The 12006-nt window shown below is 32.7% G+C and overlaps 1 protein-coding gene and 1 non-coding gene across 3 annotated transcripts in view; one reads left to right on the top strand and one right to left on the bottom strand.

Annotated features, from left to right (window-relative positions):
- The window catches only part of mam (neurogenic protein mastermind), a 586128-nt gene that overhangs the window by 480420 nt on the left and 93702 nt on the right, over positions 1 to 12006 (bottom strand). For both annotated transcript variants that reach the window (XM_073955405.1, XM_073955406.1), the window contains exon 2: positions 10488 to 10536. The gene's annotated coding sequence lies outside the window, so the exon portion shown is untranslated. The remainder of the gene's footprint in view (positions 1 to 10487; positions 10537 to 12006) is intronic.
- TRNAT-UGU (transfer RNA threonine (anticodon UGU)) lies at positions 260 to 331 on the top strand. Its single transcript has one exon. It is a non-coding gene; the product is annotated as a tRNA-Thr (tRNA).

The raw sequence follows: 12006 nt of genomic DNA, 5'->3' as shown, positions 1-12006 counted from the left end.
TGTTCCTTTACTTTTGAAAATGGTAAAACCGGCAAAAGTGTAAAAGTTGTAAACTGCTCCCATATGAATTGTATGATGTCTGAAGTAAAGGAACCCTTTTCGAGTAAAAAATGGTAAAACTTGAAGTTTCTTGCACGTAAAGGAACAGAGCTTATGTAAGTAAGAAAAGAATCCAATTTATTATTAAGAATAATTTTTGCATCAAGCCATAAATACTGTCTGAAAACCGGAGTTTTAGTCTGGCGCCGTCGAATCTCAAGCCTCTTTAGCTCAGTGGCAGAGCACTGGTCTTGTAAACCAGGGGTCGTGAGTTCAATCCTCACAGGAGGCAGTCCTAAATTAACTTTTTTATCTCAATAACTAAATAAATTGATAAATTAAAAAGGAATGGAAACAATGGGTAAGTTTTAAGCGGTGATTTATGACTCATTCGGGAGTGCTACTGGATTTATCACGGGTCGTGTAATAGTTATAGATCAAGTAAGCAGTCGTAGATATCTCAGCCATTGTTGCCAGTATTGAGGACGTTCCTCAAACTGTGGAAATTGGGAAAAACATTTATATAACACGTTAGCGGACGCAAAACAACCCAGAAAGGTGCAAACAAATACACCCAATTTTTTTCGAAATAAGTTTTTGTGAATTTATTTATTAATTAATTAATAATATTATTATAATTTTTTATTTATTATATTATGGATATATATGAAATTAGTAGTATTATGTACATTAATCACAAAAACATGTGATTGTATACAAGTAAATGACTAAAGATTGACTTTGCATGAATGATATAGCATTCACGTCATCCTACGTCACCATGAAAATGAATGCTATAGAATTCACGTCCGCAAACGTGATAAATTTAAAATTAAATTTATTTTATATAAATTTCGAAATTAAAAAAAAAATATTTTTGAGGAAAATAGAAGAGCATTCTATAAAAATAGATCGAGCTTGGCGGACGCTCGGTGTATTTTTTATTAAAGAAATACATTCCTCAAATTTTCTACAAAAGTAGTTTTAAGTAGTTTCCATGATGGTCGGTTTTTTTAAATTCGGATGTCATTATGTTCTACTGAAAACCCTCAGTCAATAGAGGGCAATCGTTAGTTTACCCAACTTGTAAAAAGAGTAGGCGGGTTAAAAAACGTTGACAGTACAAGATCACTTTTTCAGCTGTCGCAGAATTCCTCAGAACTCGGTGTTAAGAATGTGGTCAGAGGTCTGGTATCATTAATGAAAATACATATAATTATCTGTTTTGACATTAGTCGAAAAAATTTTCAACTATCAATTGCGTTTACAAGGACTGATTTTCGGGATAAAAAAGGAATACAATATTTACAATATTAGAGATGGAGAAGAATAGAGTTTTAAAAATTATGGTGTAGTGGAGAATACTAAGAACGTGGAAATCTTCTCTTCCCCTAGTATACCCAGTAAAATTTAAGGAAGGGGTTCTATGTGGTGACGTGATTGCATGTTATCTTTTGCATTAGTTCAAACGATGTCGTGAAAGATCCGATCTTTTCATTAGCATTTGAACCCATGCAAAGGAAGTCGTGATATATCCGATCTTTTCTTTTTCTTTTATACTCCTTTATATTTTGTTTTAATTATCTAAATATGTGTAAAGCTACATATATAAGGTTTATTATTTATAATAGGCTTGATGTTGTCGGAGACTCGAAATCACGACCAAAGTTGTTAAAACTCTCGTCGTAAAGTTGTCATATATTTTGTTGTACCCAGCTCGAAACGTCGTTCAGACACTGCAATAAAAAGAAAGTCCCAATCATCGAGCTAAAAATAGAATCGGACTGCACTCTTTGGTGTTATAAAAATTCCTTGTCTGTTCGAAATCTGACATAGAATGAACTCAATCAAATCTCGCTTCTCGAAATTTGAACAAAAAGTCGGAAAAGGAACAAGCATCTGAAAAGAAAGAAGTAACGACTTTTGGAAAGAAAATGTCATAACTTCAAAATAAATGAATAACGCATAAATGATATTTTCCTGAAAAAGTCATCCTCTCCTTTCGTTACATTTGATTCTCTAGAGATCCCTAAAAAGCAAGTATAAATTTTCATTTTTTTTATACAATATAATGTAATTCACGAACAAGAAATTCGTTAAGGTGTGCAGTTGGAGTCCATGTCGAAATCTGAACTGGTGTTGGGAAGATAATAGAAAAAACATTTTGTCAAAATCGAAATGCGGAGAGCGGAGGAAGTAAACTCTGTTGCGGTACAGCGATAAATTGCAATTTTTGTATATAATTTTTTGCTGATATATTAGTTCTAATTATTTCATGTATCTACCGAGACGTTAACCTTCGTTTGAACTAATAAAGAAATTTGTTAGTCATGAAAATCATATTTAAATACAGCATTTTTCATTTTCCAAACAAGACATGATGTGCGTCTAAAACATACTTAGAGTCTAATGTCATTACTTCGTTAAGGTACATTTACTCGTAATATACCCTCGTTAGCCTGAAGGCTGAGTTCAAAAATAATATGGACGAAATAGAAATCAGGAAATGTGGATTGTTTAACGATTTCATTTGTCATGTTGTTATAATGAATGAGGAGTTGTTGCAGAAGGAGGTCAGAAAGACCAAGCCTGGTGATATTTAAACACGTGGTGTTTCCGAATTTCTCATGAAAGAACAGAATTTTAGCTTTCTTTAGTATTTTATGGATAAACTGTGCCTTAAAAACGACTAAGAAGTATTCGTTACAGGGAAGTTCGTTATAGAGAAGATCGACTGTAGTTTTCCCCCGTTTTATGGGAAAAACAACTCCCCGAAATCGACCCCTGAGACACCCCATAATATAATTAAACTAAATTTGTTGCCAAGCAATTCTTCAAATTCTGTCATTAGGAAAATCATGAAAAAACAAGTTTTCCAACCGAAAATAACACATATGTGCATAAGCATGTGTGTGCAACCACATTTTTCCTTTGACTCCATTTCAAGTGTCATTTTGTAATAAAAGAAACAATGAAATTTAATTAAACGAAACGTTTGTTTTCGTTTTGTACTTAATTAGTGCAAAATAAACGTCGGACCTTCTAAATGAACCACTCACTCTGTCCTGAATTGCTATGAATTCCATTCCAGCAATACAAATAAAACTGAAACAGCGAAAGAAATCTTATTTTGTTGCAACCCCTTTTTGGCAAAGGAGCAGACACCACGAACAATACTGTTATTCATTATGCAATCCTGAGCAACTTTCGCCTGCTTATCTCAAAGATAAACCCATATTTATAGTCCACCAACAAATGTAACATCGTACGCAGAATGTTGGTTACAGGACAAGAAGCATTGGCTTATTTTAGTCCTTGGTGATTTCACTCAGACATTGAAAACTCATTTAAAGCAGCCAGCCCATATTTAAAATGTTTGTGAACACCATTTCTAAGAAAAATGAATAACAAATGTTATTTTGTCTGAATATTTTTTTTAAAGTCATACATACATATTTTATGTACATATGAGTCGCTCAGTGCCAAAATGGCCTAAGCCCAAAAAATTGCTTCTGAGAAAAACGAACGTTTTTTTAATATTATTATTATTATTTTAATAGTAAATAAATATTAGTTGTAATATTTGTTTTATATTAATCATAAGTTCTTAATTAATTTAGATAAAGACTGCATTAAACGGCTAATAAAAAAATTTAAGTGGCTTGGACCATGTCCATTTAAAAAACTATATCGACAGGAAATGAGGGTTAGGCCATTTTGGCTCCATTTTTTAAAACATACAAAATTTCTTCAGATATGTATATAATAAAAATAATTTTTAGAGTTTTAAATAATACGAATAAATAATAAAAAAATAATTGTTCTTCTTGAATATTTTCTTCTTCGGCTTTCGAATTTGTTCTTAAATTATTATAAAATGAATTTTTTTAAAGGAGATATGAATATCAATCAGGGCAAACAATTTAATTTTACCGACATTTGTCGTTAACTCAAGAAGTGAGTTGTAGAATTGCACTACAGAGCAATCATGAAGATTGCCCTTAATATCAATATAATATGAATATCTATGTTATTTGAATATCATGGTGCTCTTGAACCAACTTTAAATGGAAAGAGCTTACACCTGGGAGGTTTTTGCGGATTCTGAAACTACAATGTCCATAGATGAGAAAAATTAAAAATCGTCGGAGCGTTTTTGAAATAAATTGCGATCAAAATTCAATTTTTTTTGGGTTTTTTTTTAGCTTTTCACGATTTTTCTAGGAAATATTATTGAAAATTCTCTACAAGATTGACCTTTATGATATTTTCGTAGGTTTTAACGCTATTGAGATATAGAAGTTCAAATTGGGACAATGCACTGACTGTATCGCCTCCTTATAAAACAAAGTCAAGTACGGTGCGCCTAAAATAACTTTAAATAAAACCGCTTACACCAGGGAAGTTTTTGCTGATTCTGAAACATCAATGTTCATAGATGAGAAAAATCCAAAAACAAGAAAAATTCGCTGGAGGGATTTTTAAATAAACCGCGATCAAAGTTCACATTTTTATACCCTACGCCTTTAGGCTAGAAATGGTATATACATACGACCAAAAATGTGCCATCGAAATAACGGTTCGGTCATCGAAATAACGGTTTTAGACCCCAAGTATGTTTGGACGAAATTCGTTTCAGATAATTTAGAGTCGATTTAGCCATGTCCGTCCGTCTGTCTGATCAACCGATTCGAATAAAAATTTTGGGTATCGTAATATATTGTCCAAACTTAGTTTAAGTTCGAAGATAGACCTTATCGGTCCACTCCTTCGGGTACCTCCCACACCAAAGTTCAAAATTTTTCTGTAAAATGATGTCAACGATTTGGTCCAAACTTTGCACATCGTATTATTCCTTCCAGATATAGATCGGGCTCGTATATGGACTATATCGGTCCACTCCTCCCACACAAAATTGGGATAAAGTGAAGTTTATGAGCTCCTCTCGGATCGTTTCGAAATTTTTTTCAGTTGGTTGCGGCTCCTTTTACGACGGCACAATTTTCTTGCGCAAGTCCATACTTCCTGACATATTGGCCTAAAAGCTCCATGAAACCCTGACGGCACCAAAAAAGACAAATCCTCAAGATAATTCTCGCAGGGAGTTTCTGATTGGTGTAGACTTTGCTCATCGTATTATTTCATCCAAAAGCTCCAAGACCCTGTCGGCACATACAAAAATGGCTATTGCGCAATATAACTCTAACCCTCAGTTCATGTATTTCGAAACGAAAATGTGTGCGCATGAAACACACCCAAACCTTAGTTTTGGAAATATTATTTCCTTTGCTTTTGCTTCAAAACAAAAAAAATTGAAAAGCACACTCAAATTTGGTAGTTTTTTTGCGTTTTAATTTTCTTAACGACATAAATAAACAGGCTTTAAAACTTTTTTTTTAAAAATTTCTTCCAAATTAAATTTAACGTAATTTAATATTTCGAGTCATTTATGAAGAAGTTTGGTTACTAAAAATGCTTGGTACGAGGGCTGCACGAAAACTATATTTACTCAGGACAGTTTGTCGTACGACCATGTTAAATGTTGTTTACAGTGACTTGAAAAAATCACTTTGCAAAAAATGGAATTTACTTGTGAACATTTTCGTTCTATAATATATCACAACTTTCGACATGGATAATCAAGGCAAGAGTGCGTCGATCAAATTAAATCTTTGTATGTCGACAAAGGGTCATCCTATATCCTATAAAAAACTGGTTTAATGAATTCAACCGTGGTCTGCACTCGCCAAAAACGAAGGTCGTGAGGTTGGCCCAAAATCGTCGTTGTGCCAGAAAAAATCACCCGTGCATGAACGGATAATGCGAGATCGCCATGTTAAATACCGTTAGATAGAGGCATATTTGGGCATTTTTTCCACCTAGTAACATTTGATATTGCATAAACACCTGGCAGCAAAAATGGATTTTTCTCGTTAGATCCATCAAAATTGGTTCAAAGAAATTGAGTATAAAATCGATCGCGGTGCTTCAATCGACGTTTATAAGATCGTCACAGATGACGAATCTAGGATCTATGCTTAGGAGCCTGAAACAAATCAGGAATCGGCCGTTTTGGTCTTCGAAAGCGACCCAAATCAAAAGAAAGTTGTTCATGTAAGAAGCACTTCGGAGCAAAAGGTTGCCTGTTTCTTCAGAAAAACTGACCGTGTGGCGACTTTACGGCTTCAGAAATGTAGGACGGTTAATTCTGAGTGGTACACTACAATTTTTTGCCTGAAGTCTCCTGAGAAATTCGAAAAACGGTCAAGGCAGACGAATCATTCTGCATCATGACAATCCGAGTTCTCACGCATCCTAAGCCATTAAACTTTTGAAGAGTTGTCTTGATCGCAAGGTAGGAATGAGTCGCAAGTAGTTGGATTTTCTAACACATTTTTTGCTTACCAACAAAAGTCGGTAAAACTAAAATGCTTATAAATTAACGAAATTTGTAATCTGTATTTAACGAAATTTGTTTGCAAGGTAGCAAAGAAAATTGTCGAAAAGTTCTACCTATAGTAAGAGTATTTTCAACTTTTATTAGTACTTTTCATTAATCATTTTGCGTTTTTATTTTACCGACTTTTGTCGGTAACAAAAAAATGAGTTACAGAATTCCAGTACAGATACCAAACATTTTTGGCCTATCTGTTCCACTGGGAAGGTCGAATTATTGACTGTGTATGTGACATTGGCTTTCACGTAATGCTTTATGAATACTAGACCATATTTCCTGTGGACCACGTGAAGTTTTTCCCTCATGCTAGGTATACATGTACGACTTGTTAGTGATAAGGTCATGAATACTAAGACAATAGGTACATTGCTGCCTTTTGTCGTTTGACTGGTGTCGGCAGAGATTTTATAAAATCTAATGCTTTAACTGCATATACTTCCTTGTTAAGTCCAAATGCATCCCAGTTCGAGATGATTTAATTTTTCGCTTAAGGAAAATTAAAAAATTGAACACCCATAGTTATTTTGATTTATTTTTCAAATATACTCTTGATTTAAAGATAACATGCATTTTTGGCCTAACTCACACATATTTTTTTATTTCATGTATTTGATTTGGCCTAAGCGGCTTAGGCCGCTTTTGGCATCCACATTTTTCGAACTTTCCGTAGACGAAAAACAGTTTTCAGCATGTAGTATCACCTAGGGTCAAATTATGCAATAGGGATTTTTTAGTATATATTTTAATGTGTTCTGGTTCCAGTAGCATAGTCAGTTTGATTTTTTTTTGAAAATGAGGGTTAGGCCGATTTGGCTCTGAGCGCCTCATATTTAAATATGTATAATATACATTGTATATGCAAATATTGAAGGATGCGTACGCTAATAGAGGAATTATATATACGGGTGTATATTTGATATTTAACGGTTTCATGAGTAGACCTAACACAATTTAATAGGAGTTTAAGTCAATAAGGCTAATAACTAGACTGACTAAATTTATATTTTAGATTTCTACAAGCGTTCTAATACTATAAGAATTTCTAGAGATTGGAATCAGTGGCTGCATGTAGTCTTCGACAACCTCCTTAGGTCGTGAAAGCATATGCAACTATTATATCTGTTGTAATCTATACTCCCCAGACATCTCCATCCTTGGCAAAACTATGTATTACAAACGACGAATAGCAACAACGAGCTTCTGAGATTGCTACCCGTGATGCAATAAAACCAACTTATCACCTCTCCAAACCAATAACACATTTAATATAACATACAAATACCTCAACTAAAGTCAGAATTTTAACCTTAAAACGAATACATTAAAAATGCCAATTTCTCTACTCACTACCGGCCACCCGGCTGGCAGTCAGGCAAGATTTGAATATCATTGAAGCGTTAACATTTGTTGTATTAGTATTTGCATACAAGAAAAAACCCCTTTTCAACACATCCGTTAACATTCAAGTACAGTTGTTTTGTTGTAAGGATAACAACAACAACGAACACAATTTAAAATACAAGAGCATTAGGGCCAATAAAGGAGATTCTCCAAAAAGGAAACAAAGCGGCAACAACGACAGACAACAGGCAAAAGGAAGTGACGACAAAATTCACAGCCACAGAGTGCGCACACCTGCTGCTATTTGAAGTACAAAACAACTGAATTGCAGAGCCTTTGTTTTTATCCTGCGTGCCGTACAGGGAGTAAAGACAAAAGTAAAAGTTAAAGATATTCTGGAAACCGGTTTTTCGCAAAAGAAATGAAGAAAAAAATGAGAAGATGGCAGATGATAAAGAGAATAAGAAACTCAAATGAGTAAGGATATGAGTTTAAGGACTTTCTCTTTATTTTTTGCTCTTTCGCCAGCACTCTTAATTTAAACAAAATTTTCTCACTTTGTTGAAATTATTTATGGAATATTTCTGCAGTTTGTGACCACTTTAAGAAATGTATGTATGTATGTCTGCTTTTGAAAAGTGTTGTTATGGTTAGTTTTTAGTTTATCACAAAATAGACCTAATTAAAATCTGACATCGTCTATTCACACTTTCATTTCTAAGTTTTCCGGGTTAAGTTGTTTTGGGAAAGTAGGTATTTGTCAAATTCTGTGATTTCGCTTATATGTATGTACATATGTAGGTGACGATACAATTTACACACGCACAAATTTTTTAATATTTTCTCTAATTGAAAAATTTAATAGTGTTTGAATTTAAAAGTTTTTCCATTTTTTCAGGGACATCAGTTTTTATGAACTATTTCATTCATAATAACACTTTGACGAAAAACTATAAACTTAATTCGAATGTGATAACCTGTACCACGACACTCGCCATAAAATTTTATATATAAGTTTTTTGGATCAAATGCATATTTTTGTATGTTATGTTCCTCCATAGACAAAACTTAAAAACGTCGAACGAGAAAAATTTAATATTAATCCAGACCCAATTTGGGCACAATAATAAGAGAGATTCCTCATATCTCCATCTGCCACCCGATAATTTATTTCCCTTATTCCAAGTGTCCGAAATCGTAAAAATACCTAAAATGTGACGCACAGTGATTCAGAATACGACTTTTCTGACCAAAACCCAATTTTTTTTTATCACCGATTTCTAATTAATATATTAAATTGATCGCAAGTATTTTGGAACACAGCAAACCAAAAAAAGGTCAACAATCGATGAATAAATTCTGCCAGTTTATTGTTGTGACTAAATAACGTATCCGACAAAAATTTGTCAAAATCGGCTCGAATTTTAATATTAGGTATATTATAGGGCCCAGATGACCGATTATTGGCCGTATATGCATATTGAAGCAATATCAAAATCTGCCCAATTTTCATAAATTTTTGTAGATATGTGTATTAGTACTATACAATTTTCAGGGTTCACTATTTCTATATTAAACATTGGTTATTGGTATTTTTTCATTACCTTTTATGTTACAAAGTAGCAGACACTTTTCTTGTATTTGAATGAAACATATTCGGGGTTTCCGCTTAAATTTCGATTAGTATTTAGAAAAATGTTCCGTTAAAAATACCATTGACAAACTTCTTTAAAGAGCCTTTTCTTAAATACATACAGCGGCGAACAGCTAATTAGGGCCACTAAATTCATTTAAATATTTTACTCGATATTGTATACTAGAACGAGGTATTGGCAATTATGGAAAATAAGAAATTATTACGGATTATAGTAATAGTTCGGATCCTTTAAGGACTTTGGATGCGGTAAAGCATGAAATCGGCTGAATATACGATTAACAATTTTGGTATGAAAGTGTGCTTCAATTAACTTTAAAGTTGATTACTAGTGTTGCTGATTGGCTGGCCAGGCTTCAACTAAAGCACGATTAAGAACCAATTTTAGATGATATGTATATGAAGATATCGTATGCATAACATATAAATATCTTTTTTGCATAATTTCACAAATCATTTGTCATAAATACACATGTTAATAATACGCCACAATTATTTGTTCAACAACAAATGTAATGATTTTATCTGCAAAAATATTATCATTATTTTCACAAAAAATATTAAATTTTATTAGCGGCAGCGTGATAAGTGGTCAAAAATCAACATCTAGCTTATTTATAAATAGATTTGAATGTCAAAAAATTTCAAACTTTATACACTATTTTCGTTTTTTATTTGCCGAAATTATTTTAAACTCTATTTAGCACAATTAAATTTCCTCATTCCAAGAGAAAGAATAAACTAGTCAAACGTCAAACCTTTTTCTCATTGATATTCACCGAACCTTATTGGAATATTTGGAATAAAAACATCTGAATCTGTTTTAATTATCGCCTGTAGTACAATTGCCTGTTATTTATTTACCATGGGCGCCATAATTCATGATTTCTGTTTTCTTATCTCTTGTTATTGTTGTTATACATACAATTTTTTTATTTTTAAACAATGCGAAATGTGAAAGAGAAAAAAATGCTTTCGTTTTTTGTGGTTACTTACATTTGATGACAAGCAGTGTTTTTTTGTTGTAGTACTTTTTATAGAAAGTCTGAAATAAATGTATAACAAGAAAAGAAAAACATTAGTTAGATAAAGGTAAAGAGACAACCATAATAAAGTTAATACATACGAGTAAATATGAAAATAAAAGTGAATTTTTGTTAAATTACGCATATACATACATATGCCAGATTATCTTATTAGATGCCAATTTCGAATTAGGATATAACAGTCGCCAATACGTTTTTTGCTCCACCAATCTAATTTTAATCGCTTTAGACACCATAAGTAGGTAATTCTTTGATCACCATATTATTGAAGCTATATTAAATCACTTGAGAAACCACATAGGTATCATAAATGGTGGGCCTAATTATTCGACTGACAGAACTAAAAATCACATACTAATAATAATAACACTGTACAACACAAAAAATAATTACAAGATAATTCGGCCAGATTATGAAAGAGGACCGAAAAAAGAAGACAAGTGTATCGGCGTTTTGAAAGTTTACTTCGAGAAGTAACCTAAATAGGCGTGACAAGTTCCGCCAATTTCTAAAGGTTTTGAAATATTCGACATCAGATTTCTTGGAATCCTTGCATTTTAGGTATAAAGTGTCTTTGGCATTATTACTGACAACAATGCGGGGTATCATGCGAGTCACTATAGGGGTCTTTTGGTCAATTTATTCAAAAACTTTTAAAATCTCCTTTAAAATGAGATCGTATCAGATCAAAACGTTCTACAAAATTATTTGTCATAAAATTTTACTATAGGTCCCCGAATACATCAAAACTCTAAATCGTACCTAAACGCCAGGAATCTGCCAAAAGTAAAATCACGTTTTAGGGTTAATATTGTAATTTATTTGAGTTTCTTAAGTTTTGTCCCACAAAACTTCATTCTAGATAGAAGACGTCAAAGACAAAAATATTCTCTAATTCAGTCAATTTTATCAGAGCAGGAGTAGCTGTCATCATTATAGTATTTAGAACCATGCCAAAATCATGCATATTAGAACTCGTATGTCAGATATATATTCACTGGACAATAGCCGTAGACTATCCCCGCATTTTCACATACAATATTAGGAACCTATGACTTATCCTGAAGATTTTATTTTCGTTTATAGTACTAAAATACGTAATTTTACAAAGTCCGATCTGGGTTGTCAATATTTTCCCTATATATTCACCATAGATATTTCAAAAACAGTTTGGATCGAGCACACATAATCTTCTGAAGGAATTTATTATGAAAAAAACATCAATAAAATATATTTTGTGACCGCAGATAACGAAAATGTGAATAAAAACAGTAGAATATGGTCCTAAACCATATATAAAAAGCAAAAGCTTCGGGAGATGTTAAATATTATAGCTACAAATTTCATTTGTTCAGAGACTCATAATGAATTTTGATTTGGAATATTTCTTCTTTTGACACAATCCCCAAAAAGTGAAGTATTTTAGGAGATTTTGACTCAGTACGGAATAAACTTTAATTAGGAGTCTA

This window comes from Musca autumnalis, unplaced genomic scaffold, assembly GCF_047663935.1.
Source record: "Musca autumnalis isolate F117 unplaced genomic scaffold, ASM4766393v1 scaffold_5, whole genome shotgun sequence".
NCBI classification, from domain to species: domain Eukaryota; kingdom Metazoa; phylum Arthropoda; class Insecta; order Diptera; family Muscidae; genus Musca; species Musca autumnalis.
Note: the sequence above shows the minus strand (reverse complement) of the source record. Positions and strands in the feature narration are given on the sequence as shown.